The 22,645-nt window shown below is 43.3% G+C and overlaps 1 long non-coding RNA gene across 1 annotated transcript in view; it reads right to left on the bottom strand.

Moving 5' to 3' along the window:
• The window catches only part of LOC141580040 (uncharacterized), a 148,809-nt gene that overhangs the window by 22,508 nt on the left and 103,656 nt on the right, over positions 1-22,645 (bottom strand). The window contains exon 3 of the long non-coding RNA XR_012512029.1: positions 2,757-3,088. This is a non-coding gene — a long non-coding RNA (uncharacterized LOC141580040). The remainder of the gene's footprint in view (positions 1-2,756; positions 3,089-22,645) is intronic.

Genomic DNA, 22,645 nt, shown 5'->3' with positions numbered 1-22,645 from the left:
CCCAGTGAATAAAACACAGAAACTTTTGGGACAGTGTCTCCCTGGGCCAGCCTGAGCCTGGCCAATCTATCTTCCCTCTGAAGGTCACAGCCACACCTTTTTAGGGGCATCCTGAGGTTTCTATCATAGACCTGCTCAGTGTCTGGCGTTCTGGCAATGGGAAACCTTGTGTCTGGCTGCTTGTAAATGTTCCTCCTAGGAGGGCGTTTATTTCCAGTAACAAAGACATCCCCAGTGACAAGATTCTACTTCAATAAGTCTTGGGGCCATCCAAGAAGGTCTGGCTCCAAGTCAGTTCCTGTCCAAAGGATCACACTGTCTTCATTTTGAAAAACTGATAAAATACTCTGGTGCATCACTTGGAGGCAGGCACTGGCAGAGAAAGAGGAAGATGTTCTTAAATGTCATGTGCTTTGCTCACCTGTGAAGAAGACTTTGAACAGGCTGTGCTAGGTCTGATCCATAAGAGGAAGGCTATAAAAGTCAGAAGTGATTAGGAGAGCCATCGAGATGCCATACTGCAATTTAGACACAGGCTGTGTCCATAAAGAAGCACAGATTTTATGAAAAAGGACAAGTTGTATCCACCTCAAATATTTTTGCTTTTGAAAAATGATCACTTGCCAACATCTTCCTACTTTCTGTAAGGCTTTTAAAGGTCATCTGGAAAAGTACCTATGGGTCTCTCATTTTCACCCATCCTTGCCATAGGAACTGTGTCCGTTCATTTACTAATTATTTTACTCATCAAATAATACTATCTTCACAAGAAACTGTGGTGAGAGAATGTAACTGTGCTTGGTTCCTGCTCTTAGGAAGCTTCCAGACTCAAGGAAGAGGATAAACACTTATAGAATGTATAATGGTACAGGTGGTCTGAGTGAAATGCCAAGAAAGCACAAAAGGATAATTGATTAACTCCTGGATTCCACCTGTAGGGGTTGAGAAGGACTGTATTAGTCTGTTCTTACACTGCTATGAAGAAACACCTGAGACTGGGTAATTTATAAAGGAGAGAGGTTTAATTGGCTCATAGTTCTGCATTGCTGGGGAGGCTCCAGGAAACTTATGATCACGTGGAAGGCAAAGGAGAAGCAGGCCCCTTCTTCACAGGGTGGCAGGAAGGAGTGGATGCAAGCAGGGGAAGCGCAGGATGCTTATAAAACCATTAGATCTCCTGAGAACTCACTCATTATCAAGAGAGTAGCATGGGGGAAACCACCTCTATGATCTGATTACCTCCACCTGGTCCCACCCTTGATATGCAGGGACTACGGGGCTCACAATTCAAGATGAGATTTTGGGTGGAGACACAGCCAAACCATATCAAGGACTTCACAGGGGAAGCTAGACCTGGATAGAGGAGAGGATCTTGTCGGGCAGGGAAGGCAAAGAGTTACAGGGGCCTCACCAATGGCAGGACAGACACTGTTCACGGCCCAGGCAGTCTCTAACCTCAAACCAATAGCAATGGTTTGAGGTTAGAGACAGCTATATATATATATATATATATATATATATAGATACACACACACACACATATATATGTATGAATATACATATATGTATGAATATACATATATGTGTGTATATATATACACATATATATACATATATATGTATATATGTGTGTATATATATATACATATAAATGTATATGTATTTTTTTTCTTTTTTTTGAGACAGAGTCTCACTCTGTCACCCAGGTTGGAGGGCAGTGGCACGATCTCGGCTCACTGCAACTTCCACCTCCCAGGATCAAGCAATTCTCCTGCCCCAGCCTCCTGAGGAGCTGGTATTACAGGCACCCGCCACCATGCCTGGCCAAATTTTACATTTTTAGTAGAAAAGGGGTTTCTCCATGTTGGCAAGGCTGGTCTTGAACTCCTTACCTCAGGTGATCGGCCCACTTCAGCCTCCCAAAGTGCTGGGATTACGGGCATGAGTCACCACACCTGGCCATGAGTTTATATTATAATTGCTTCTTGGCACAGAGGGAACAAGACAGTGCCTCGCATGCATGAGCAAGGATGCAGAGAGGAAGGGAGAGAGCCAGCGCAAGAGCAACAGGGAGAGAGAGGAGCTAGAGGATGTACTTATTTTTTGTTGTTGTTGTTTGTTTGTTTGTTTTCACATGGGAATCTTCAGAATGAAGAGAATGTCCTTATTTTAGGGATCCCTCCAGGGGTCTATCTAGGCAGGCCCTGGCATCGGTTCCTCCCCTTCTCCTTCTGCTTGTGGGTCACTAAGGAAGGGAATTCACACAGTGAATTTCTTCCCGTCCTGTGCTCTGCTTTCTTTCGCCTGTAAAAAAAGGGAGAGGGAAACTAAGAGAAAAAGTCAAGGTCCAGGGGAATGACGGGAAAGAAAAGGCGGCAGGCCTTGGCCGCTGTTATCTGTTCCCTGAGAGCACAGAATGTCTCATTCCCATGGGTGCTCATTCTGTGCCCCGGGGCCTTCATAAAGGCCGTGCGGTTTTTCAGGTCAGTGCCATAGATTCATACATCACGATCACAAGCTCCCACAGGGATAGCCGTTCTTCCTGAAGGGCCTCTCACATGGCTCTGGGCCTAGAGCCACCTTCAAAGACCCATCTGAGGGGCCTTGGAAGCCTTCTCCCACCAAAGCAACCCTTGAGACTACTACTCAAAATGTCTTATTCTGCACAAAGACAAATAGCCCTCAGGGGCTTTGAGCACCGAGGAAGAGCCTGGTTTCTTAGGCTTGGAACATGGGTGCACAGCTTCTCAGCTCACCTGGGTGTATGTTTGTTGGAGGGGACAGATCAGGCTTTCTTTCAGAGCCAGGACATAGGCACACAGCTTCTTAGTCAGCTTCTCAAATTTCTCAGGCCCTTATTGTGGATGTGGGGTCTTCGTGCAAGCCAGGGGTACGTTCAGGGAGCGGGTAGTGTCGAAGGCCTGTTTTTCAGACCCTGGACGTCTGCACACAGCTGCTCCGATGGCCTAGGGGCATGTCAGGTGCTTGCTGGGTTGAGGACCCGTCCTCCTTGTGGGGGAATGCATAGTCGTTTGGCTGGCACAAGAGCAGGTTCATCCTGGGTGGGACTGCTAGATCGTTCTTCCAGCTGTAGGGCAGATAGCATGGGTTTATTTCACTGTTGCACAGGACCAGAGTCGTAGCCAATCCCGGGACCAGCTGGGTGCCACGTGGGCTTGGTGGAATGAAGATAGAGCCCCAGTTCTAGAGAGGCACAATGACTACAGCCCCAGAGCAGGGCACACTCCAGCAGTAGTTCTGTTCTCAGATGGTGCCATGTTGCAGTAGTGTGGCTCAGTGGGTAAGGGGGAGTGCACATCTTAATGTTCTTCACGTGGAGTGACACAGCTGAGTGAATTCTCAGCAGCTCTCCACGTTGAACTCAGGGCTTACGAGGATGTGGGATTCTCCTGCAGTAAGGACTGGAGGTGTTTGCAGTGGCAAGGGAAGCCAGTGGGGTTCTTCTATTTACCTTCTTCCCCTAAGAGGAAGTCCTCTTATTTCTGGGCCGGTCTGATCCAGGTGGGCGAGATGAGGCCATGGAGGCTAAGTACCTCCACCCTGTCCTCCTGGGCCTCCAACCACCTCAGAGGCCACTCCGCTGCCTCACTCCCTCACTCTCTTTTTCGCACTCCAGTCAGATCTTAGCTGTCTATTTATTGCCTCGGTCCTTCCTTGTGGGGAAGATGAAGGTCAGGCATCTCTAGTCAGCCATATTGCTGACGTCACTCTTCTATTTGCTCAAAGTTGTATGTGAAACGGGAGCCTTCAGAAATAAAACCTCTAAAACTTAGGGAAAACTGTTTTTATGCTTCGGTTTGATGAAGCATGAACAGCTGTGTATAAATGGGATTGCACAAAAGGCTATACTCCAATGGAAAGGTACTAAGAGCAGGTGGGAAGCCCAGCAAAGCCAGTCTGTTCAGATTCTTCTTGGCCACTCTGTTGAGCTAGCTTTCCTTCCTCCTGGGCATCTGGCAGGACCCCTATGGAATGAGGATCTTATTGCTACCAGATATGACAGGTCAGAGAATTTTTTTGTGGTCAGCTCCTACACAGAAAGGTGGGAGAAAGGTTAGAGTAATATTTTTAAGTTTACGGCTTGCTTTGGGAGACGGCAGTATTAGTTTCTATGATCCACCTTGGGGAGAAGAAATTCTGGTTTCTATGACTCACTTGAGGGGAGAATGAGGGGCAGGAGAAGATCAGAGAGAACTTGCTTCTGAGCCTGCTTTCAGGGCCTTCCAATTTCCTTTGGTTTAAAGGGCTGAACTTGACATATGGTTTTCTAAGCCCCAGCAGTCTCTTTGTGGCACATCACCCCGATGTTCCCTTGCTCAGCTGTCACTCGAAGACAAATATAGCTGGGTGGTTAAAAACACACCGTGAGGCTGGGTGTGGAGGCTCACGCCTGTAATCTCAGCACTCTGGGAGGCCAAGGAGGGAGGATCACCTGAGGTTGGGAGTTCAAGACCAGCCTGACCAACATGGAGAAACCCCATCTCTACTAAAAATACAAAATTAGCCAGGCATGGTGGCACATGCCTATAATCCCAGCTACTAGGGAGGCTGAGGCAGGAGAATCGCTTGAACCTGGGAGTCAGAGGTTGCAGTGAGCTGAGATTATAGTGCACTCCAGCCTGGGCAACAAGAGCAAAACTCTGTCTCAAAAAAAAAAAAAAAAAACCCACGAGGTCCCTAGTCACCTGAAGAGGAAATCGGAAATCTCAGGTCTGCTCACCTACGGCCATACAAAGTGCTTCCCTTTTGTGAAGGCTGAAATCAGCAGGAATTTTCCCCTGTGGGGTTATAGGGTATGTGACTGGGGAGCGGGGTTGGCACAGGGAACAGAGTAGGTTTCGTTCGAGGTGGCATGTGTCGGTAGGGAAGGCGTGCTGACATCACTGCTGCTCAAATGTCAACATGATCAGGAATCACATGGGAATCTTGAGAAAACAGAGAGTGTGATACAGAGGGTCTGGGGTGGGGTCTGATTCTGCTTTTCTGTGAAGCATGACAGCTGTGCAGAAATGTGATTGCACAAAAGGATATGCTCTAATGGTCAATGCTAAGAGGGGGTGGGAAGCCCAGCTGGTGGCTCACACTTTGGGTGGCTGAGGTGGGTTGATCACCTGAGGTTGGGAGTTCGAGACCAGCCTGACCATCATGGAGAAACCCCATCACTATTAAAAATACAAAATTAGCTGCCAGTCCCCTAAAGATGCTTTGAGAAGCCAAAGAAGGACGTGGGACGGGAAATGGTGAGGATTCAAAGACAAAGTTTTCCTGCATTGGGAAATTGCCTTGGCCCACCTCTCCACCTGAGCTTGAGTTCCAGATTGTGTCCTAAGTGGATTTTAATTTTTTATGCCCATGTAGACTTTGTTAAACCTTGTTCCCCTTCTCCAGAAAGCATTCTCTCAGGGCAAGTTTTGTTACCTTCCTGGAGAGCGCAGGACATAGGAATGTGCCACCCTCTGCTGGTTATAGTCTGACATGCACACACTCTGCCGTGGCCCTGGACTTGATATTGGACGGGGTTTCCCGATCACACCCGAAATTGCTAAGGCAGTTCTAGGCCAGGAAAGGGATTCGATTCACTCCTTCAATCTTGTAAATTTGTTCTGTAACAAACCTTTATTTATTTATTTATTTTTGTTTTGAGATGAAGTTGCACTCTGTTGCCCAGGCTGGAGGACAGCAGCGCAACCTCGGCTCACTATAACCTCCGCCTCCTGAGTTCAAGCAGTTCTTGCTGCCTCAGCCTCCCAAGTAGCTGTGATTACAGGCACGTGCTACCACGTCTGGCTAATTTTTTTCATCTTTAGTAGAGACAGGGTTTCACCATGTTGGCCAGGGTGGCCTCGAACTCCTGACCTCAAGTGATGCGCATGCCTCAGCCTCCCAAAGTGCTGGGGTTACAGGCATGAGCCATCACACCCGGCCTTGTAACAAACCTTTACATATACACATTTTCTGAATGTAGCAAGAATTTGCTTTTACTACAAACGATGGGTCTATGGTGGGTTGATCTAACGCAGAGATCTAACACATCTTCAAATGATCTCTTAAGGTCTGTTAGGGCATTCAAAAACATTTAGTATTGGGTGTTTCAGAAATACTTTGAAGGTTTTTCCTCAAAAAAGAAATAATATTTGTGCTGAAAAAGCATTTCACGTGATTCTAGTATGCCACCCCTTTTCTCTGCTGAGAACCACTACAGTATCATTTTACATGTGAAGAAACTGAGGCTCAAAGTGGCTGAGCAATAAGTCACATTGATAGCAGAAAAGCTGGCATTAGGACCTAAGTCCTGGCGCATGCTGCCTCCACCCCGGGATTCCCAGGTCATGCCCAGTGCTGCCTCACTCTGTGAGATGGTCATGAACCTCCTTCAAGACCAGGATGGGTGGTTCTTCAGAGCTTTGCCACACCCTCCTGCCCAGTAAGTCAGCTTGGCAAAAGTGTCTTCTTCGGTCAGAAGGGCAAGAAAGAGGCAACAGCAGGGAAGACAACACAATTATTTTTAATACAAATTCTGTAGGAATCCACCCAACAGTGGCTTTTTCCAGCCCTAGTTTGACAAGGATGGTGCCAGTAGTGACCCCTGAGAAACCCTAGAACTGGGGATTTAAGCCCCAGGACCCTTCTTTCAGATATCACTTTGGAAGGCAGGGATACATGGGATAGTGGGTAGTGCCACCCCCATCCCCTTTGTAAATAATAAAACAATATCCTTCCAGTTTCCGTCTTAAAACAGAGAGAGACTCCAGCTGTGATCTTAACGCCCCAGGTTCTTAGGTTTCTTTCCACAACCCAGTTAGTAGAGATTCATCAGCAGACCACTAGGGGGGAGTGTGGACGGATTACGGGGAAAAGCGCCGAGAAGAGAGCCAAAGAAAACGTGGCTACAAGCAGCCACAAGGAAAAGAGGGTGGAGAGTGATACATATATAAATATATATATATGTATCTTATATTGAATTTTATGTATTTTATGTTTAATATAATGTTTCAATAAATATATTTAATATATAAAATATATATTAAACATATACTTTTCATATCACTTTTCAATGTTTATTAGCATTTATATTTAACATATATTGAAATATATAAATATATAAATCTATCTTTAAATATGTATAGATATATTTAAGATATATATATCTTTTAAATGTGTATATTTAAAGATATACGTATCTTTAAACATATGTACATATTAAATATATATATATACATATATTTAAAGATAGATTTGTGGGGAAAAATCTAAGCGGCCAATTCTGCCTGTCCTTTCCTGCCTGCTCTCCTGTGAAACAATTTTACCTCTTCTTTAACACCTTCCTTTCAAGTTCAGCTGAGGATCTGTTTGCATATTTCAAGACGTCAGACGCATAGTGAAAACAGACAAGTGCCACCTCATTGTCCTACCGTCAATTTCACCTCCTCCTTCTGTCCTCTGCTGTTCTATACCCAAACTAAGCTTTCCTCCTGCTACAGAAGGAGCGGTGACCATGGTCCTACCCAGGACTTTCTAAGGGATGGGGGAGCAAAAATAGGTTCAGTGCATCCATTCTCAGCTGCTCACAGAGTTGGAGCTGGTACCTGTTATACCCTGCTGGTCATATAGACATATTCTTAACATATAATCAGCCCCAGTGCCAGACTTCTTTGGGGAGGGGGGTCTTGTCCATGCCAGGTGTAAGTTATGCATCTCATCTGGGAGTTACATTTCTGATTTCAGTAGACAGTTCAGGTGATTTCCAGGCCTGCCAGAATATACCCTAACAGCACAATCCATCCTAGACCCATGGTCCATCTTTTTACAACAAAATAATTACTCTTAGTTTGATAGCAACTACTAGCCTTATAATACTGTGTAATCAGACATCAAAATGTACGTATAGATTCCAAACATTTTCAGTATCTTATGTGGCATTGGGTTTAGATTTAAACAGACAGCGGAATTATCATTCTCATGTTTTTGCCGTAACTTCACACATATTGCCTCCCTGATCTACAGCTATCTGCATTTTATGCAATATATCTGCCGAGTGTTTAAGGACTATCATTGGCCAGGTGCGGTGGCTCACGCCTGTAATCCCAGCACTTTGGGAGGCTGAGGTGGGTGGTTCACCAGAGGTCAGGCATTCGAGACCACCCTGACCAACATGGTGAAACCCTGTCTCTACTAAAAATACAAAAATTAGCCGGGCATTGTGGCAGGTGCCTGTAATCCCAGCTACTCAGGAGTCTGAGGCAGGAGAATCACCTGCACCTGGGAGGCGGAGGTTGCAGTGAGCAAAGATCATGCCATTGCACTACAGCCTGTGTTATAGAGCGAGACCTCGTCTCAAAAATAAATAAATAAGAACTATCATCAACCTATCATTGATGAAATATAAATCTTTTAGGCCAGTTCTCCTCCATTCAGATAATGTCTCACAAGGCAGTGATCCCACTTTTGGCATCGGGGACTGGTTTCATGAAAGACAGCTTTTCCATGGACAGGGGGTGAGAAGCTGGGGAGGGTAGGGATGCTTGTTTTGGGATGAAACTGTTCCACCTCAGATCATCAGGCATTTGAGTCTCATAAGGAGCGCGCGATCTAGATCTCTTGCACGTGCGGTTCACAACAGGGTTTGCGTTCCTATGAGGATCTAATGCCTCTGAGGATATGACAGGAAGCAGAGGTCAGGTAGTAATGCTCGTTCGCCTGCTGCTCATCTGCTGTGTGGCCCAGTTCCTAACAGGCCACAGACTGCTACTGGTCCATGGCTCAGGGGTTGCCGACCTCTGTTATGAGGGCTTTAATTCAACGTCCCCCAAATTTGATCAGCAATATTATCATTTTTTATTAGTGTTTATAAATTTTATGTATGCTTCCTATAATATAGTAAGCAGTACTCTGGACACACGGTTATAATATAAATCTGATATTTCTGTAGTTATGACCATTTCATCCTTCTCAACAAAAATCTACCTTTGTATATATCTATTAGTTTTCTATTGCTGCTGTAATTAATCACCACAAGTTTAGTGGCCGAAAGCATTTCAAATTTGTTATCTTACAGTTCTACAGCTCAGAAGTCTAACATGACTCTCCAAGGCTAAAATCAAGGTGTCGGCAGAGCTGCGTTCTTTTCTGGAGGCTCCAGGGGAATTCTGTTTTCTTGCCTTTTCTGGCCGCTAGAGGCCACTCGCCTGTGTTTCTTGGCTCATAGCCTCCTTCCTCCACCTTCAAAGCCAGCAATGTCAGCCTGAGTCCTCATGCTACCATCTCTCTGAGTCTCCTGTACCTCTCTCTTCCACTTTATAAGGACCTATGTGATTACACCGGCCCACCTGAATAATCCAGGATAATCTCTTCATCTCAAAATCAGCAGATTGGTAGGCTTAATTCCACCTGCAATGTTAATTCTCCTTTTCCATGTAACCTAATATATTAACAGGTACCAGGGATTAGGGCATGACCATCTTTGTAGGGGGTATTATTTTGCCTACCACACCTCGTATTATCTCTCATAAGAGTATAAACTTGAGGCTATATCTGTGTTACGTCTGGAGTACACAGGATTCAAACATGTTTGGAGTTCATAGCCAAACTCCCTTCTTCTGAGTATATGGCCTTAACAAACGTTGCTTCCCAAAGAAAGAGGTTCTACAACAGGGCCGGTCTATTCTCCATGGGAAACACTCTAATCCTTTTCAAAATAACCATGAGTCACTCTACAAAAACAATGGTTTGCGCTGTGTCATGGTGGAAGGGCATGTTGGTAGCCTGCATTCTCTAAACATTTACACTGACTGGGTGGCTTGTAAGCCTTCCGTAAGCATGCAACTTGAACTTCTGCTGTGAGACGCCCCCTGTTGGGGATACCTCAGACTGCATTTGAATTAAGATATCTAATATCTTAATTCAACCCAGCTGTGTTGGCATGAAGGCTCATTCCCATTTCTGGGTTTGGGCATGTCATCTTAGGAGCTGTTGTCATTGTCAGTGCTGTACCGTCATGCCAGGCAACTTGCCATCTTTGTCCTTCATCCTGAAATAGGATGCTTCAAGTTTATTTATGTTAGAATGTCTTTTTCTTCCACAAGGCTTTCCTCATTAAAAATGAATTCTGCCTGGTCAATTATTTCTAGCCCAGTTCCCAGTCCTCCTAAAGCTCTCTGACTTTGGGTGGGCTGATGCTGCTTGAACCACAAGACACATTGTTTCCATTGAGTCCTCATTGCTTTTAGTGTAATTTGGAAATAAAGTGGAGATCCAGAAATGTTGAGTTCTTCAGGGTAAGGACGTATGAGTAGTAGTGAGTCCTAGTTAAATTTTGGTTCGTGTATATTGTAGTGCTTCATAGAACCATAAATGTCTAAGTGCTGGCTTTTCATTCTTGGGAATGCAGAATCACCAAACTGTATATCATTATTTTTCTCTGTCAGTGATCCAAGTATTTTAATTTTGCCTTCACCTCTTCATGGATTTTTTTTTTAAACCCACAAATAGCTTTTTTTAAAACATAATTTTATAACAGATGGGGCATTCAATGGATAATTTATATCCCAATACCTTTCTTAAACCTTCGCTAATCACAATTAATGGTCATGCAGTGTTCATTCAAAAGATTATAGGCCGGGCGCCATGGCTCATGCCTGTAATAATCCCAACACTTTGGGAGCCCAAGGTGGGTGAAACACTAGGCCAGGAGTTTGAGACCAACATAGCCAATATGGTGAAACCCTGTCTCTACTAAAAATACAAAAATTAGCTGGGGGTGGTGGTGCACACCTATAATCCCAACTATTTGGGAGGCTGAGGCAGGAGAATCACTTGAACCCAGGAGGCAGAGGTTGTAGTGAGATGAGATCATGGCACTGCCCTCCAGACTGGGTGACAGAGTGAGACACTGTCTCAAAAAAAAAAAAAAAAAAAAAAAGAAAAAAGAAATATTATTGATCGGTGTTCTCTGGATTTGACAGGGGAAATATTCTGCTGCTTTCTAAGTCCTTAGTTGGCTCATTAATTTGACCTTCATGTAGCTCACTTCTTAGTTTTTTAAAAGAGGAGGAGTTTTTAGCAGACACGGTTCTCCCTCTCAAGGGACATCTGGATCAAAACTATAAGAGAATATGATTCTTTTGCTCTAACCTCTGCAAGGCACCAAATTGCAGGTAGAAATCACACTTTTTGTTGACTTCTTTCTCTGAATGACAATCTTACCTTTCTTTCATTTGTCATTAATTTTTATCTAAACCTTTTCCTACAAATGAAGTCCTCTCTTCTGCCACTGGACAATTCCTACTGTTGGCAGCAGTATGGGATATGCCAGGGCTTCCCTTTACATTCCGTTGTCATCATACAGTGTCAGGCTGAATAAGTACAGAGACAGAGGACCATCGTGTCCACTAGGCAACAAGACCATTGCAATAGCCTCGCTTTAGTGAGGTGCAGAGGAAGAATAATCCTTCCGGGTAATTGACACAAGAATAATTGTATTAATCCCTATGGAATTCTTGCAAGTAGGTTCTATTTTATAGGTACAGCATCTTGTTTTGGAATATTACCAGCCTGTGGGACACTTTGTTGTATAAACAGCTCTGGTTCAGGGACTAGCAGGTTTGCCATTCAGCGAGGAAATTGCGGTGAAGAAGGGAAGAGTTGGCTTCAAGTTTCTATATTGTCTCCTATTTCCTAACCCACTACGAAAGTGTAGCAGTTTATTAGTGGAAACTCACCTTTAAATATTCTCATGTCAACTTGCAAAACATATTGCTGAAGATTGTAGGACAGCTTTTCAATCCTTTTTAAAGCAGATGCTTTAGTTGTTCATTCTGATTTTTTACAAACCTATTAACTTGATAGTGATAAGAGATATAATAAATCCATTGAATGTGATGCTTCTTGGGCCCTCGTTGTACTGTGTGGGTAGTGAAATATTTGCTTTAATTTGATGAAATATAGTGAGGTGGGCCAAACTGAAATAGAATGCTTTTTGGTTGTTAGTGCTCTTTTTTAAAATCGTGGGTCCTAAGGGAAAAGAGGCTGCTTGCTAGTGAATAAAATCTATCCCTCCTGTGGTTTGCCTGATAACATGTTCCCGTATGTATCATTTCCATTTTATGACAGAAATTCTTTGAGCCTTGCACTCCTGTTGGAGTGCTTCTCTTTTCTTTGTGTGTGTTTTTTTCCCTTGAGTCAGAGTCTCACACTGTTGCCGGGGCTGGAGTGCAATGGCACGATCCCAGTTCACTGCAACCTCCACCTCCCGAGTTCAAGAAATTCTCCTGCCTCAGCCTCCCAAGTAGCTGGGATTACAGGCACCCACCACCACGCAGGGCTAATTTTTTGTATATTTATTGGAGACAGGATTTCACTGTGTTGACCAGACTAGTCTTGAACTCCTGACCTCGTGATCCACCCACCTTGGCCTCCCAAAGTGCTGGGATTACAGGTGTGAGCCACTGTGCCTGGCTGGAGTGCTTTTCTGACATCACCCATGGCATGATGGGTATTTCCAGCCTTTATTTTCTTCAGTTATTTGGGTTATCTCAATGCCTAATAACAAACAAGTAACTGTTTTCCAGAAGGAGTACAGCAGAGAGCAGCATCTGGTAATGCTCTAGTCCCCAAATCCAGAGTTGGTAAGTAGCAGTCATGGAGTTCTGCTGGAGAGTTCACACAGCTTGAATATGGGGAGCCAACAGTCATGTCATTTTAGATTGGTTATTGTGTGTTCCCAGTGGAACTACTGCCTCATGCAGTCAAAGAAGCCTTGTTGTTTGGGTTCCCAATTAAATACATCCTTTTCCTCAGTGATTTTTATGTACTGGGGCCAGCAATATTCATAACTGAGGGATATGATTTCTCCAAAAGCCAAAATAGACCCACTGGGTGTTGAGCCTCTTAGTTAGTCTGAGGGTTAGGAATAATTGGTTTGTGGTGGTCTGTGCTATGTTTTGGGTCACTCCAGCACGTTATATCCCCAAAACTTACACAGTCTGTGTGTGGCCCCTAGATTTTAGCAATCAACTCCAATTAGAGATATGCTTTATAAACTTAATTACTTGTTCTTAGCTTGATCTTCAGTCTCAGAAATAATCACATCATCAATGTAATCTATTATTAGTACATTGTCCAGTTGTATTAGATTTGGAGCCCACCTTAACAGTTCGTGAAAATGCATGGGGGAGGCCAGGCACGGTGGCTGATGCCTGTAATCCCAGCACTTTGGGAGGCTGAGGTGGGTGGATCACCTGCAGTCAAGATTTCAAGACCAGCCTGACCAATATGATGAAACCCCATTTCTACTAAAAATACCAAAAATTAGCCTGGCGTGGTGGCATGCACCTGTAGTCCCAGCTACTAGGGAGGATGAGCCAGGAGAATCTCTTGAACCTGGGAGGCAGAGGTTTCAGTGAGCTGAGATTGTGCCACTGGACTTCAGCTTGGGCAAGAGTGAGAATCTGTCTTAAAAAAAAAAAGTGGGGAGAGTTGAAATACAATAAATGCATGAAGGTGATCATTCTACGTCTGAGAAAATTGTTGGCTCACCTTGGTGACGGATACGTAGAGAGATGAATTAGCCAGATTAATTACAGATCAATTACCAGTTGCCTTTATCTTTTTGTATCCGTAGAAGAATCTAGACCATGTCAGGTACTGGCAAGGCTTTGGGGACACTGTTTTGCCTTGCCTCTATTCTACTGCAAAGTGAACTTTCATGCCATGAACTGTCAGCCTTCCTTACTGACCACACCAGGCTATTGTACATTGTGTTTCTGTATGCTAACAGGTGCATCTAATATTTCCATAGTTAGGTCTGTTGTTTCTTATTGATTGTTAATATTCTTTCAAATTTACTATTTGAGTTGGCTTAGATAACTCTCAAGGCTCCCAGTTTCCGTGTCCAAGTAATTTTAATGAACAAAAACAAATCTATAAGTTATTTTTTTAATCTTACACAATAAGGGGAGGAATCTCCTTTCAGAGATTATATCCATATCGGTTGTATTTTTAGATAACAGAAATACCACCATTCTATGCATTTTCATCATATATTCCAATATTAATGGGAGTTTAATTTGCATTCTTTCCACAGTCACATTCCACGTCTCCCTAAATGAATTCTATCACCCCAAACAGCTTATTATCAGGGTTAGACAGTAATATACAGTGTGCCCTTGCATCCAGTAGAAGTAAAAGAATTTGAACAATGAGAACACATGGACACAGGAAGGCCTGTCAAGAGGGGTGGGAGAGCTAAGGGAGGAATAGCATTAGGAGAAATACCTAATGTCAATGATGGATTGATGGGCGAAGCAAACCACCATGGCACGTGTATACTTATGTAACAAATCTGCACATGTATCCCAGAACTTAAGAGGAAGGAGGAGGAGGAGAAGGAGAAGGAAGAGGAGGAGGAGGAGGAGGAGGAGGAGGAGGAGGAGGAGGAGGAGGAAGAGGAGGAGGAGGAGGAGGAGGAGGAGGAGGAGGAGGAAGGCGAGGAGGGGGAGGGGAGAGGAGGGGGAGGAGGAGGAAGAAGAAGGAGGAGGAAAAAAAGTTTCTTCTCCACCCCAAGCCACTTTCACATTTGTAAAATGCCTTGGGTTCCATAGTTAAATGGGGTTCAAATGCTAAGCAAGGGTCACTGGATCTAAACTGGCAATGCTTACAAATCTATGGTTGGCTACAGGAAAAGAAAACAATAGAGAAACAGCATAGAAGTGAAACTATAATAGCTGAAGGTTGTCTCCAGTAAAGAGACTGGAGGAGCTGGTCTGGGCTCCAGGTTTTCTTCCTTTCTCCAAGGGTTATACCAGGACATTCTTGAATCAGAACCACTAATATATGTACAGAATCCATTGAAACCAAAGGATCAAAAATAGAATCTAATCTTTCTGGCTATATCAGAATTTTCTTGCTACATAACCAGCAAGAAAGACAGAGCCCTGTTAAGAGTTTATACTGAGGTGCACACCAGCAATTTCATTGTTATCAACAACAAAACTGATATAAACTGCCACACAACTCAGACCCAAAGTCACAAAGACACACTGTTAATCATTACGGTTCACATCTTATGCCAGGGAGATGCCTTTATTATTTTAATCGAATATATCAGGCTAATTCAGGCCTGCTGAAGTTAACTCTGACAGCACACATGGATACAAAGTTACAATCTTCCCCACCACCCTGAATGACCCCTTACATAAGTTAATTTTTCTTTTTCTTTTTTTTTTTTTTTTGAGACGAAGTTTCCCTCTTGTTACCCAGGCTGGAGTGCAATGGCACGATCTCGGCTCACTGCAACCTCCGCCTCCTGGGTTCAGGCAATTCTCTTGTCTCAGCCTCCTGAGTAGCTGGGATTACAGGCACGCGCCACCATGCCCAGCTAATTTTTTGTATTTTTAGTAGAGACGGGGTTTCACCATGTTGACCAGGATGGTCTCGATCTCTTGACCCTGTGATCCACCCGCCTCGGCCTCCCAAAGTGCTGGGATTACAGGCTTCAGCCACCGCGCCTGGCATAAATTAATTTTTTTTAAAAAATCTCCATTTATGTTACATAGAGACGCAGTTCCACTGGAATTTTATAGTAGATGTTTAATGGCTTATCAAAAATTTAAATATTTATGCTTAAAAATTATTTTTGTATTTTGTGTAAATACTAATTTTAATGATAACCTGATTCAGAAGATTCTAGAACCTTATGTTCACAGGAAATAAGGTATAAACATTTTAATGACTGTAGGTCATTATAAGATAAATTTTCTGAGGCTTTTATGCGTATGCATATTATTATAGTCTTCCATTTAAATAGCAGTTTGGCTGGATAGAAAATTCTGAGTTTAAAGTTCTTTTTCTTCAATACTTAAGAAAAATATTCCTCCATTGTCTTTTTGCGTTCAGTATTCTGACAGGGGTAAACAGTACACTGCTCTGAAAATAACCTGATTTGCATATCTGCATTTGAAACTGTGCATATTTGGCCTTGGAACAAAATTCTAAAAACAAAACATTTAAAAAGACCCCCTGGAACTTAAAACCAAAATAGATCTGTGAAAAAAAATATATCTTGGGCCCCCCGAAATCACCAAGCTAAAGGGAAATGTCAAGCTGGGAACTGCTAGGGCAAACCTGCCTCCCATTCTATTCAAAGTCACCCCTGTGGGCTGGACACGGTGGCCCACGCCTGTAATCCCAGCACTTTGGGAGTGGCTCATGCCTGTAATCGCAGCACTTTTGGCGGGTGGATCACTTGAGGTCAGAAGTTCGAGACCAGCCTGACCAACATGGGGGAACCCAGTCTCTACTAAATATAAAAAATTAGCCAGGCATGATGGCACATGCCTGCAATCCCAGCTATTTGGGATGCTGAGGCAGAAGAATTGCTTGAACCCATGAGGCAGAGATGGCAGTGAGCTGAGATTGCACGGTTGCACTCCAGCCTGGGCAACAAGAGTGAAATTCCATCTCAAACAAACAAATAAACAAAGTTACCCCTCTGCTCACTGAGAGAAATGCATATCTCATTGGTTCTTTTGGAGAGGCTAATCAGAAACTCAAAAGAATGCAACCATTCGTCTCTTATCTACCTATGATCTGGAAGCCTCCTCCCCACTTCGAGTTGTTGCACCTTTCTGGATGGAACCAATGTTCATTTTACATATGTTAATCGATGTCTCTGTCTCCCTAAAATGTATAAAACAAAGCTGTGCTCTGACTACCTCAGCCACATGTCATCATGACCTTGTGAGGCTGTGTCGCGGTGTGTGTCCTCAACCATGGCAAAATAAACTTTCCAAATTAACTGAGACCTGTCTCAAAATTTCGGGGTTCACAGAATAAATAAGCCTAATGGCTTTTAAACTGTTTTCAATACTTGCAAATTGTTTTCTGTGAGGATAGTGTGTAGGTTGTGTTGTATTTTTCATACTATTGCATGCATATTGTGAAATCAAGCAAATTAGCAATTAGGTTTGTGTCTTTGGGGAGCGATATACTCGGTGTGAGAGAATGAAGAGACAGATAAGACAGGTGAGATTAAGCCTTGCAGTTCTTAACTTCAATCAGAAATGTCAATCTGAACTCATGGTATGTTTTCTACCTCTTTCCACCGAAAAGGCCTGGAAGCAAGATCTAATTCAATTGCAAAGAATGATTCTAGTTCCCAAACTGTGGTTTCTGCATATCAGTTTCCACTAAAAGGAACCAGGGCTCCTTGGATAAATCTAGGTCTGGAAGAAGAAAGCAATAAAATTACCAAAGACTATAAAGATCACATGAAAAGAATGCAAAAGCCAGTTGGAAGTGCTGTCAGTGGCAAAGAGGATAATTTGGGCATCAATAAAAATAGCAATAGTTTATAACATTAAACATATTTAAATTCCTGAATGCAAAGAACACTAAATGACAACTAATTGGTAATCTTGGAGGGTGCTTGGAAACCTCATTTTAAAAACTAAAATAAAAGGTGAATCAATCATTATTCAGTGTTCCTATACAAACTATACCTCAGGGTAGCCAAATAATTGATTAGGAGAAATTTTACCTTAAAGAAGTATGCCAGCTAATACATGAAGAAAGAATGGTGGAATTAGTATGCCACTGTTTTGTAATTTAATGAAATAATAGATTTAAGTAATGATCATCAATGACTATTATAAACAATATGGTAAAATAAATACAAATAAAGAGGCAGTCAGTCATTCCACCGGAATAGAATGCAACATATAGGAAGTAGCCAAAAACAAAACAAAACAAAACAAAGCGGATCTGAATCTTATTAAGTCTCTAGGTCTTATTAAGTGTTGCCAAGATACCTGGGGGATTCAGTGACATGGTAAATACATTTCCGGGAATGCAATAATCAGTAGACTCCAGGTAGTGGGAAACTATAGAGAGAAAGTAATTTTTTTTTTTTTGACACAGTGTCTTCCAGGCTCCCGGCTAAAGCAATCATCTCACCTCTGCCTCCTGAGTAGCTGAGATTACGGGCATGTGCCACCATGCCAGGCTAATTGTTTATTGTTTTTCATAGAGGCAGGGTCTCACTATGTTGCTCCTGGCCTCAGTGGTCCTCCTGCCTCAGCCTCCCAAAGTGCTGGGATTACAGGTGGGCCACCACACCCAGCTATGATGTGGTTTTTAAAACAAATAGAGTACAAGGAGAGAAGGTAAGGACCTGTAGTTTTGCAAATTTTCAAAATATTTCATAACAAAAAGATTTTTGAAAAATGAAAGAACAAAACTTTCGTGCTCTCAAATAAAGACAAAAAAAGTTAACATGCAGGGTGGATCAGATTTTGTGATCTTGAAGTTGTATGATTGGGGTTTTCCTTTATTTATTTATATTTTTAATTTTTTTTTTTTTTTTGAGACAGAGTCTCGCTCTGTCACCCAGGCTGGAGTAAAGTGGTGTGGTCTCAGCTCACTGTAACCTCTGCCTCCTGGGATCAAGTGATTCTCCTGCCTCAACCTCCCAGGTAGCTGGGACTACAGGACCATGCCCAGCTAATTTTTGTATTTTTAGTAAGAGATGGGATTTCACTGTGTTAGTCAGTCAGGATGGCCTCGATCTCCTGACCTCCTGATCTGCCCACCTCAGCCTCCCAAAGTGCTGGGATTAAAGGTATGAGCCACTGTGCCTGACCAAAGGTTTTCCTTTAAATAAAAAGAATAAAAAATTAAAAATTCAGTATTAAGTATAAAGCCTAAGATGGTGCTCATGCACGTGAGGGTGACTGAAGGTCAAGTTTTGTTAGCTTCATGGTGAATCCACCTCCGTGATCCCCCTTTGCAGCTCCTGACCCTCAGGTTCCCGCATACCACTCTAGCTGTACCTCTGCTGGGTACCCCATAAGTCTGCTCTCTGAGCGTCCCCACACTGGCTTTCTCCAGTTCTTTCAGTGCATCTTAGTCTCTCCCACCCCTTGGCTCACACTGTTCTCCTGCCCAGAAACTTATCTTCACTCCCGTGATTTTTGGAATTGTTCTTTTTCTCCCTATTTCAGATACATTAGTTGCTGCTGCCTCTGTTTCTTAAAGAAATAGATGTGAGAATAAAAAATGGCACTATTCCTTGTTCATTTTTCTTTCTACAAAATAATTTTCTCTCAATTTTTGTATGTATTCAATTTTAACAAAGTAAAACCTCCTGTGTATAGATAATCATTAGATTTAAAAAATGAGAGTTTCTTAAAGGTACAAAACCAGGAATAGATTGGTAAATTCATGAAGCTAGAAAGTAGCTAAACAAAGCTCTTATTAAAAACCTTCTGGGGTTGATTAAGAATAGCCAGAATCCTTTGTAACAAATCTCCTCAGGAGGTGGAATGGATTTCCCTACTTCTTGCCCCTGTTCTGGCCTTGAGACTTGCTTTGATCAGTAGAAGGTGGCAGAAGTAACATTGTACACATTCCGAGGGTACATCTCCTACAATGCTGCTACATATGAGCAAGTCTAAGCCTCATGGAAAACGAAAACTATGTGAAGAGGGGTCCCCGCCTTCCCTGACATCCCAGCCCACCCAAATGAAGCCCAAAGAGGTGAGGAAGCCCGGCTGAAGCCACGTGTGTTCTGAGACTGGCTCATTAGCTAACTCCAGCCCAAACTGCCAACCCACAGAATCATGAGCAAATAAATCATTGCTGTTATAACCAGCTGGTTTGTTACACAAAAACAGCTAATAAGATATACTTTCTAAATCCCAATCATCTCAAAGAGATCTCCCTCCTCACCAATTCACAGTTAGGTGGTTCTAGAAGAAATAGTATCATGACTAATACCCATTTCTTTACTCTGTGTGTCACGTGAAAATGTTCAGAATCAAAATGGAGTCACTAATGTTAAAAACAAACAAACAAAATACTCTGACAGGCCTGGTGCAGTGGCTCACGCCTGTAATCCCAGCACTTTGGAGAGGCTGAGGTGGGTGTTTCATGAGGTCAAGAGTCCAGGACCATCCTGGCCAACATGGTGAAATGCCATCTCTACTAAAAACACAAAAATTAGCTAGGCGTGGTGGTGTGCACCTATAGTCCCAGCTACTCAGGAGACTGAGGCAGAGAATCTCTTGAACCTGGGAGGTAGAGGTTGCAGTCAGTCGAGATTGTGCCACTGCACTCCAGCCTGGCAACAGAGTGAGACTCCGAAAAGAAGGTTCTAGGCCAGGTGCAGTGGCTCACGCCTGTAATCCCAGCACTTTGGGAGGCTGAAGTGGGTGGATCACAAGGTCAGGAGTTCAAGACCAGCCTGGCCAAGATGGTGAAACCCCATCTCTACTAAAAATACAAAAATTAGTGGGTGTGGTGATGCATGCTTGTCATTCTAGCTACTTGGGAGGGCGAGGCAGGAGAATCACTTGAATCTGGGAAGTGGAGGTTGTGGTGAGCCGAGATCATGCCACTGCACTTCAGCCTGGGCAACAAGAGCAAAACTCAGTCTCAAAAAAATAAAAAATAAAAAAAGAAAGAAAAAAAGAGGATTTTTATGGTTGTACACCTGAAAACCAAAACTACCACAAAAGACTGCAAAAACCACATCTTTGAACAAAGGCCACTGCAACTGAACACAAAACACTCTGCAAGGACTTCTGAACAACTGCCTGTCCAATCTCAGACTAATGTCACTTTCATGATAGGTCTTTGTAGCCAAGCCTAATTATTTCTTTCTTTCTTTCTTTTTTTTTTTTTTGAGAGTTCCGCTCTTGTTACCCAGGCTGGAGTGCAATGGCGCAATCTCGGCTCACTGCAACCTCCGCCTCCTGGGTTCAGGCAATTCTCCTGCCTCAGCCTCCTGAGTAGCTGGGATTACAGGCACACGCCATCATGCCCAGCTAATATTTTATTTTTATTTTTAGTAGAGATGGGGTTTCACCATGGTGACCATGGTCTCCATCTCTTGACCTCGTGATCCACCCGCCTCGGCCTCCCAAAGTGCTGGGATTATAAGCTTGAGCCACCGCACCCGACAAGCCTAATTATTTCAAAACGATTAGATAATCTTCATTTTTATTCTTGAAAAAATGTTGTCTTCCTTTATTTCCCCAAATATACACATAGTTTACTGTGGCACCCATATTTCCATTGCAGTGCTCTATTCCCAGAGAAATATTTTTCTTTGAGGGACCCTCTCTCTGTTATTTAGGTTGACAGTCACAAAGGATTTGCTATTTGAACAATACTGGCATTGCATGTCATCCAGTATACACTGGGAAAATAAAGTGCCCTCATGTGCAGATCCATGAGACTTTGTGGCCACCAGATTATGGGCCATGCATGTATGTATTTATTTGTTTTTGAGGCAGAGTCTCACTCTGTCGCCCAGGCTGGAGTGCAGTGGCACGATCTTGGCTCACTGCAATCTCCACCTCCCAGATTCAAGTGATTATCATGCCTTAGCCTCCCAAACAGTTGGAGCTACAGGTATGTGTCACCACGCACAACTAATTTTTGGATTTTTTGCAGAGTCAGGGTTTCACCATGTTGGCAAGGCTGGTCTCAAACTCCTGAGCTCAAGTGATCTGCCTGCCCCGGCCTCCCAAAGTGCTGGGATTACAGACATGAGCCACAATGCCTGGCCTATGCATGTACTACGAATGTTGAAGTAATTTAACAAATATCAGTGAAATGTAAGATTTTTCACTCATAGGTGCAAAATATCATGCCAATTCACCTCTATGAGCTGTCCTAAGCCACAGCCTAGAGATTAAAGTCCATTTCAAGATTCAACCAAAGCCAACTCATAAACAAGAACACGTAAAAGACAGAAAACCCTACTACCTGCAGGCTGAAACTGATGCTGTGACAGGACACAGGCCTTCATGGCCTGTCACAGCATGGCACAGGCCTGTGTCATGTTCCCTGGATTTCTGACTACCAACTAATGACGGCTGATTCTACTCAGGTCAGGATTTGCCCCACTGCACTGAAACTGGAAATGCAACTTTTAAAATGGAAACACTGCCTCTCACCTCTCCTCCCTAGACTCCATTTCACAGAGGAAACCATCACAGGGAAAGAAAGCTCTTGTTTTTTCTTCCTTCTTTGCTTTTTTGCTTTTCTTTTCCTTCCTTCCTTCCTCCCTCCCTCCCTCCCTCCCTCCCTTCCTCCTTCCTTCTTTTTTTTTTTGACAGGGTCTCACTCTGTCACCTAGGCTGGAGTGTAGTGGCACGATCCTGGCTCACCGCAACCTCTGCCTCCCAGGTTCAACAATTCTCCTGACTCAGCCTCCCAAGTGGCTGGGATCACAGACTTATGCCACTACACCAGGCTAATTTTTGTATTTTTAGGAGAGACAGGGTTTCACCATGTTGGCCAGGCTTCTTTCTTATTTTTTATTTATTTTTTTTTTTGCTTTTCTTTCCCATCTCTTCCTCCCGCCTTCCTTCCCCCCTTCCTTCCTTCCTCTCCTCTTTTTCTTTTTCTTGTCTCTCTTCCTTACTTTTCCCTCATTCCTTCCCTCCTTCCCCCACTCTTCTTTCCTTCCTTTCTCTCTCCCTCCTTACTTTTCAACTTTTGGCTGTGTTGAATTTGTTAAGTCATCATGAACAAGCAAAACTCCGATGATAATACTATTATCTAAAGTAGAACTGTGCACAAGGTTGCCACATTTCATAGTTCATTCACAGTGATCCTCAAT

This window comes from Saimiri boliviensis, chromosome 10 (assembly GCF_048565385.1).
Source record: "Saimiri boliviensis isolate mSaiBol1 chromosome 10, mSaiBol1.pri, whole genome shotgun sequence".
Classification (NCBI taxonomy): Eukaryota; Metazoa; Chordata; class Mammalia; order Primates; family Cebidae; genus Saimiri; species Saimiri boliviensis.
This window is presented reverse-complemented; position numbering and strand designations above follow the sequence as displayed.